This window comes from Triticum aestivum, chromosome 1A (assembly GCF_018294505.1).
Source record: "Triticum aestivum cultivar Chinese Spring chromosome 1A, IWGSC CS RefSeq v2.1, whole genome shotgun sequence".
NCBI classification, from domain to species: Eukaryota; Viridiplantae; Streptophyta; class Magnoliopsida; order Poales; family Poaceae; genus Triticum; species Triticum aestivum.
Window position 1 is genome coordinate 145948061 of NC_057794.1, and position 9152 is coordinate 145957212.

The window sequence follows — 9152 nt, forward strand, 5'->3', positions numbered from 1 at the left end:
TTCGTGATTGAGGGTTGTGATACATAGCCGGATACATATCTTTTATTCAAAAGATTGCTTTGAAGTATTCGCAGGAAGAACCCGCCTTGCAATGCCGAAGACAACCTGCACGCCGGACACATCGTCATTGAAGACTGGTTCAGGGGCTACTGAGGGAGTCCTGGAATAAGGGGTCCTCAGGTGTCCGACCCATGTGTTATGGACCGGACTGATGGGCTGAGAAGATACAAGGTAGAAGACCTTGCCCCGTGTCCAGATTGGACTCTCCTTTGCGTGGATGGAAAGATTGGCGTCCGGATGTATAGTTTCCTTCTTCTGTAAACCGACTCTATACAACCCTAGGCCCCTCCGGTGTTTATAGAAACTGGAGGGTTTAGTCCGTAGAGGCTACCAGAATTCATATAGGCTAGACATCTAGGGTTTAGCCATTACAATCTCAAGGTAGATCAACTCTTGTAACCCTTATACTCATCAAAGTCAATCAAGCAGGAAGTAGGGTTTTACCTCAATTAAGAGGGCCCGAACCTGGGTAAACATCGTGTCCCCTTTGACTCCTATTACCTTCGATCCTCAGACGCATAGTTCGGGACTCCCTACCCAAGATCGGTCGGTTTTGACACCGACAGCGGGCGCTATAGTCACTACTGCAAGATGCTGCTAACGCGACACTACAATTAGATACCCTTTGCCGAAACTGTGTGCGATGCATTAATCGCAAACGGTGATGTGAAAAAAGCGTCAAAAAATACGGAAAACAATTGCGATGGTGGATATATCAAACACGGTTCAGATTTTAGATGTGTGTGCGATGCGCGATATACGGTTGATCCATACAAACTATTTGTGATGAGACAGAACAACAGAAACGGGTAGATAGATCAAGGTGTGTGCGATATACGGCATACAGGTCACCCTGATAAACTATTTGTTATGAGACGGAACAACAAAAACGAGCAGCCAGATGAAGGTGTGTGCGATATACGGCATACAGTTCACTTGGATGAACTGTTTGTGAATAGGCAACACAAAAAAATGGTCAGCCAGATCAAGGTGTGTGCAATAGACGACATACAGTTCACTCAGATGAACTATTTGCGTTGAGCCAAGAGAACATAAATGGTTCAACTTAACAGGTTGTGTGTGATATGCGGCAAATAGGTTTGTAATCGGAAATGTGTGGGAAGACCGATAACAACACAGATGATTCCTGTTAACAAGCCGTGTGTGTTGTGAGCAAACGATTGCTGGTATACAATTGTGAGCGATTGATGAAATCATGACCGACGGGTTCCATTGTTTAGTTCTTGTGCGATGTGATTTGCTCTATCTACAGAACATCAACATATATACTTATAAGAACAACATTGCATAACCAAATTAAGCATACAATTACATAAGTGACTACACACATAACATTTCCACACACCAAAGTAAGCAATTACATGCATACTAAACTAGGAGAAACGAGTATCTAATCATCTACATCTTGTTGCGACGACGCTTGCCATTGCTCTGATTCTGGCTGGACCCCTGGCCGTTTTGGGGAAGGAGGCACTTCCTCATGTCAATGATCTGCCTGTATATCTCGTAGCTCATGTAGGCCTCCTTGGTCGCATACACGACGTGAGTTTGTTGAGTTTCTCTATCTAGGCCGAGTGTCAGGCATGCTTGTCCTTGTTGCAGGAATCCTTCATGTCTCTGCAGTAGGGCTCGATGATGGCCTCATCGAGGTGAACCACTGAGTCCTTCTCATGCTCCTTGCTGCCCCAGATCTTGTATTGGCCCTAGATGTTAACAAGATTCTGGCAGGTGCTACCTCTTGAGCACTGCGTTGGTTTTCCCTTGAAGAGGAAAGGGTGATGCAACAAAGTAGCGTAAGTATTTCCCTCAGTTTTTGAGAACCAAGGTATCAATTCAGTATGAGACTACACTCAAGTCCCTCGTACCTACACAAACAAATAAGAACATCGCAACCAACGTGATAAAGGGGTTGTCAATCCCTTCACGGTCACTTACGAGAGTGAGATCTGATAGAGATAATAATAATAAGATAAATATTTTTGGTATTTTTGTGATATTGATAGGAAAGTAAATATTGTAAATTAAAATAGATTGGAAACTTATATGATAAAAGATAGACCCGGGGGCCATAGGTTTCACTAGTGGCTTCTCTCAAGATAGCATAAGTATTACGGTGGGTGAACAAATTACTGTCGAGCAATTGATAGAAAAGTGCATAATTGTGAGAATATCTAGGCATGATCATGTATATAGGCATCACGTCCGTGACAAGTAGACCGAAACGATTCTGCATCTACTACTATTACTCCACACACCGACCGCTATCCAACATGCATCTAGAGTATTAAGTTCATAAGAACAGAGTAATGCATTAGGCAAGATGACATGATGTAGAGGGATAAACTCAAGCGATATGATATAAACCCCATCTTTTTATCCTCGATGGCAACAATGCAATACGTGCCTTGCTGCCCCTGCTGTCACTGGGAAAGGACACCGCAAGATTGAACCCAAAGCTAAGCACTTCTCCCATTGCAAGAAAGATCAATCTAGTAGGCCAAACCAAACTGCTAATTCGAAGAGACTTGCAAAGATAACCAATCATACATAAAAGATTTCAGAGAAGAATCGAATATTGTTCATAGATAAACTTGATCATAAACCCACAATTCATCGGATCTCGACAAACACAACGCAAAAAGAGTTACATCAAATAGATCTCCAAGAAGATCGAGGAGAACATTGTATTGAGATCCAAAGAGAGAGAAGAATCCATCTAGCTAATAACTATGGACCCAAAGGTTTGTGGTAAACTACTCACACATCATCAGAGAGGCTATGGTGTTGATGTAGAAGCCCTCCGTGATCGATTCCCCCTCCGGTGGAGCTCCGGGAAAGGCCCCAAGATGGGATCTCTTGGGTACAGAAGGTTGCGGCAATGGAAATAGGGTTTTGTGGTGCTCCTGGATGTTTTTGGGGTATATGGATATATAGGAGGAAGAAGTAGGTCGATGGAGCTGCGAGGGGCCCACGAGGGTGGGGGCGTGCCCAGGGGGGCAGGCGTGCCCTCCTGCCTCGTGGCCGCCTTGCTTCTTTCTTGAAGTCTACTCCAAGTCCCTTGGATCATGTTTGTTCCAAAAATAACTCTCTCGAAGGTTTCATTCCGTTTGGATTCCGTTTGATATTCCTTTTCCGCGAAACACTGAAATAGGAAAAAAATAGCAATTTGCACTGGGCCTTGGGTTAGTAGGTTAGTCCCAAAAATAATATAAAAGTGTATAAATAAGCCCATTAACATCCAAAATAGATAATATAATAGCATGGAGCAATCAAAATTATAGATAAGTTGGAGACGTATCAAGCATCCCCAAGCTTAATTCCTGCTCGTCCTTGAGTAGGTAAATGATAAAAACAGAATTTTTGATGTGGAATGCTACCTAGCATAATTCTCAATGTAATTTTCCTTATTGTGGCATGAATGTTCAGATCCGAAAGATTCAAGAAAAAAGTTTAATATTGACATAAAAATAATAATACTTCAAGCATACTAACTAAGCAATCATGTCTTCTCAAAATAACATGGCAAAAGAAAGTACATCCCTACAAAATCATATAGTTTGGTCATGCTCCATTTTCGTCACACAAGAATGCTCTCATCATGCACAACCCCGATGACAAGCCAAGCAATTGTTTCATACTTTAGTAATCTCAAACTTTTTTCAACTTTCACGCAATACATGAGCGTGAGCCATGGATATAGCACTATGGGTGGAATAGAATATGGTGATGGGGGTTATGTGGAGGAGACAAAAAAAGAGAAAGTATCACATCGACGAGGCTAATCAACGGGCTAGGGAGATGCCCATCAATTGATGTCGATGCAAGGAGTAGGGATTGCCATGCAATGGATGAACTAGAGCTACAAATGTATGAAAGCTCAACAAAAGAAACTAAGTGGGTGTGCATCCAACTTGCTTGCTCACGAAGACCTAGGGAATTTGAGGAAGTCCATTGTTGGAATATACAAGCCAAGTTCTATAATGAAAAATTCCCACTAGTATATGAAAGTGACAAAACAAGAGACTCTCTATCATGAAGATCATGGTGCTACTTTGAAGCACAAGTGTGGAAAAAGAGGATAGTATCATTGTCCCTTTTTATTTCTTTTTGTTGGCCTTCCTTTTTTTGGCCTTTCTCTTTTTTTGGGACAATTCTCTATTAATGATGATCATCACACTTCTATTTATTTACAACTCAATGATTACAACTCGATACTAGAACAAAATATGACTATATGAATGCCTCTGGCGGTGTACCGGGAAGGGCAATGAATCAAGAGTGACATGTATGATAAATTATGCATGGTGGCTTTGCCACAAATACGATGTCAACTGCATGATCATGCAAAGCAATATCACAATGATGAAGCATGTCATAAATGAAATGGTGGAAAGTTGCATGGCAATATATCTCGGAATGGCTATGGAAATGCCATAATAGGTAGGTATGGTGGCTGTTTTGAGGAAGATATAAGGAGGTTTATGTGTGATAGAGCGTATCATATCACGGGGTTTGGATGCATCGGCGAAGTTTGCACCAACTGTCAAGGTGAGAAAGGGCAATGCACGGTACCGAAGAGGCTAGCAATGATGGAAAGGTGAGAGTGCGTATAATCCATGGACTCAACATTAGTCATAAAGAACTCACATCACTACAAAAAAATACACTTCCGTGATGATACGTGTTTGACACAATAGGTCACGTTTTCTGTCATGCATGTACATCCATGACAAATTTATGACAGAATCAAGATAGTCATACCTGTGCTGTCGTAGAAGTGTTCCATGACATTACCAAAATTATCATCACGGAAGTGTCCACTTCCATGACGATAAACCACGCGTCACAGAAGTGCTTTCATCAAGGGTGACCGACACGTGGCATCCACCGTAACGGAATGCCGTTAAGCTATCGGGTCAGGTTTTGGATCCAATAACCCGTTAACAGCCCCGACCAATGGGGATTTTCCACGTGTAAAATCATCATTGGCTGGAGGAAACACGTGTCAGCTCATCACTGGGACATATGTCATCCACTCATTGGATAGAAGGCGCCTATGATACGTCAACATGTGGCACAACCCAACAGAGGCCCATTCCTGTGAAAAGGCCGGCCCGTTTGACTTGGTCAAAAGGTGGCGGACCGGCCCATGGAAAGCCTGTTAACGGCCTATTCGCATATAGCCCATTTACAGCTCGCTAACCCAAGGCCCGTTACGCCCTATTCGAATTAGGCCCAGTAGCGTCATCTGGGCCATCCAATATGATTCCAGCCCATTTTCACTTCTGGCCCATGTATGGCCCATGACGTCTTTCGGCCCATATGAGGCCCTATGTAACTCTTGGCCTATTAACGACCCGTGATGAAACTGGCTCGTAATGAATAGTGTATCACTTTACACCCATTAACGGCCCGTGGTGAAACTAGCCCATAAAGAACAGTGTATCACTTTATACCCATTAACATCCCGTTATTCCGTTGGGCCGTTTCCAGCCCATGTTATCTTTCGGCCTTCTCAGAGCCCATTTATTCTTGGGCTATTTTCCAGCATTCTTTTACTTATGGCCTGTTACTGTCATTTTCTGCTTGTGGGCCAAATTCAGCCCATGGTTACAGTCGGACCGTTTGTGGTCCGTTAATACGTTGGGCCATTTTCATAGCGTCACCAAATACAGCCTATTAACGATGGCCCGTTATGGCCGGCCCATGAACGGACGATTCCAACTCTAGCCCATTTACGGCCAGAATGCGGGCTGTTTGGCCCATGTTTGGCCAATCGATCATACGGCCCGTATAAGGCCCATTGATGATGCGGCCCGTAGAAGGCCCATTGTTTCTACGGCCCGTAGAAGGCCCATTGTTTCTACGGCCCGTAGAAGGCCCATCGTTTCTACGGCCCATAGAAGGCCCGCTGTTTATACGGCCCGTAGAAGGCCCACTGTTTCTATGGCCCGTAGGAGGCCCAGTGTCACTACAGTAAATATTAGCCCATGGTTATTGTGGTCTAGTTTTAAAAAATAGGTTATTGCAGCCACTAGCAAACCGCAGAAAAAGAACTACACTGACTACAAGCAAACAAATAAACAAGACAACAAGGAAATAAATAAGCAAGCAACTTACACTAGGCTATCACGACTATTACACATATTACATCCATTGGGCATCAAAGTTCGCCACCAGTGCAAATATAAGGAACACAGCAGCATATAAACGCCGCAGAAAAACAAGTCCAGAACTGAAACCACTTCAGAAGATCTCAAGAAACAATATCCTGGGTACCCATAATACTGGCAAGATGCTTAGCAAGCTTATTAACTTTCTCTTGTTTGGCGCTTAAGTCCTCCAGCGCTTGCTGTTGCACCAGAAAGTATGCATCTGAATTCTGCAGGGACTTCCTCAGTCCTTCGGCTTCCTGTCGCATAACATCTGATCAATGTCTTTCAACTCGAAGTTGAGACTCAAGAAGCCGAACTGATTCATGCAACGAGTTCGAAGAGCTGGTGTCAGCAGTGGTAGCCAGTAACTCGAACACTACATCAAGATAGGACTTTGGGGTTGTCTCAGTGTCTTCAATATAGTTTTTATCATCTTTCTTGGAGACCAACAGGGATGTCTCACTATCTTGAACCTTATCTGCATTACTTCCTTTCCATTGCATAACAGGGTACTCTTCTCCAATATTTTATGCGCGTTCTAAAAGAGAAACAAACAAACATAGTATATGAAACTCATTTTGGTAAACCAGTTCAGTAGTAAGGTGGACAGGATAACAACATGAAACAAACATATATCTATGTAGTATGGTCACTGTATGGTCTATATCATTCTAGTTTATGTTGCCAAATCAAGATAGATACAGTTCGAATCATATCTATTTAAGACAAAGCAGCATAGACAGAATATAAGTGTGGGAAACTACACATCAATAATAACACTTGTAATGTGCATGGCATGAGAACACAACTATTTATTCAATTGAAACTGAAATCAACACAGAGCAAGTTACAACAGTAAACAGCCAAACACGTTGAAGAAATAGGTTTAAAACATACCTGTTGCGCCATTGGAGTTTCAATTGCATCCTTCAAATTTGAAATTAGTTGGTATCAGTAAATACAGTGATGCAAGAGCAAAGTAGTATGAACCATAGCTACAGAACCTGACCTGAGAACAATTCTTCTTCTGCTTTAAGCGTTGACTTCGGGTTCGGAGTGGTGGTCCTCATGATTTGGGCACTGCAGTTGCCTTACTAACTGCTCGTGTTTGGGTGCTTTGTGGTGGAGACGATGCTGTGTCAACGGGAACTGGGTGTCTATCAGCTAGGGTTGGGGTTAGAAGGGGTGTAGCTGGTTCTTTGTCCAACTGGGTAGGGGTACAATCTGCATGAGTGTGTGTTATGTGTGGTGGGGCTGGTTCTTGGGCAAGTACAATCGTGGTTCTATCTGCATCGACAGGTAGCACGATATTTTCTGAAGACCGTGTTTTTACTCCCACAGATACTGTCATCACTCCCTCCAATTGAAATGGCTGATAAACAAGAAAATTAATTGAATGTACAGACATTGTAAGATAGACAGGTGCAATGGATAGTAGGGAAGAAAACAGGGCATGAAATAATGCACATTTGTGTTGTCTAAGCAAACATAATAGCAGGACATAATTTCACATATATGATGGCTAATTAAATAGGATAGCATGACACAATTTCACATGTATGATGGCTAACTAAACATGATAGAATGACATACTTCAAAATATGATGACTATGTAAACAGGATGACATGATATAACTATACGATGTGTCTATTAAAGTGGTCGGCATGCCATAAATCACAAACATGCCGTCGATGGAAACATGATGGCATGATATAATTCACGGATAGAATGACATAAGTTAAAATATGATGACTATGTAAACAAGATGAGATGATATAACTATATTATGTCTTTAGAAAATGGGTTGGCATGCCATAATTCAGATACATGCTGTCTATGTAAACATCATGGCATGACATAATTCAAATATATGATTTATATACTAAGGAAGTGAAAAGAGGGCAATCACATATATGATGTGTCAACTAAGGAGATGACATTCAATATTGTGTATATGATGTAAAAACTAAGCATTGCAATACAACATATGCATTATATGAGTAATATAACCCTACCAAGTTTGAGCATACACCTCAGGGGGATAATAGGACTGGTCATCTTCCTCTGAATCCTCCTCTGAAGAGCTATCTGTAACCAGCAAGATATCTGCTTCAGCAGGTAGCATTGTCTGCTCTGAAGACCTTGTTTTCACTCCAGATTTCTCCATCACCAATTCAAATGGCTGATGCACAGGAAGAGCAGTTGATGTAATGCCCAAAGACCAATGTGCCAGGTGTCTTCTAGTTATTCGCTGTTATTGCCTTGTCATTGCTTGTGTGTCATGCATCTCATATCATGTCTTCATCTGCATCGCATTTGCATACATGTTCGTCTCATGCATCCGAGCATTTTCCCCGTTGTCCGTTTTGCAATCCGGCGCTCCTATGTCACCCGGTGTCCCTTTCTACCTCTTTTTGTGTGCGGGTGTTAAACGTTTCTGGATTGGATCGAGACTTGCCATGCGGCCTAGTTTTACTACTGGTAGACCGCCTGTCAAGTTTCGTACCATTTGGACTTCATTTGATACTCCAACGGTTAACCGAGGGACCGAAAAGGCCTCGTGGGTGTTGCAGCCCAACACCCCTCCAAAGTGGCCCAAAACCCACCTAAACCCCCTCCATCGTCTCGGTCATTCGATCACGATCGTGTGGCCGAAAACCGCACCTCATTTGGACTCTCCTAGCTCCCTCTACCTATAAATATGTGGCTCTCCCCGAATTTTCGCGCAGTCCAAACCCTAGCCTTCCGCTACCTCGCGCCCGGACAAAAACCCCCGCGCCGCCGGACATGTCCGTTCCGCCCTCCTCAGCGAATCCGGCGCCGCCACCTCACCGCCCTCTCTCTCCTCCCATCGTGGCCCAAGGGGACCCAAATCCGGCCCGCCCGGGCCCGGATCCCGCGCCGCCGCCCGAGCG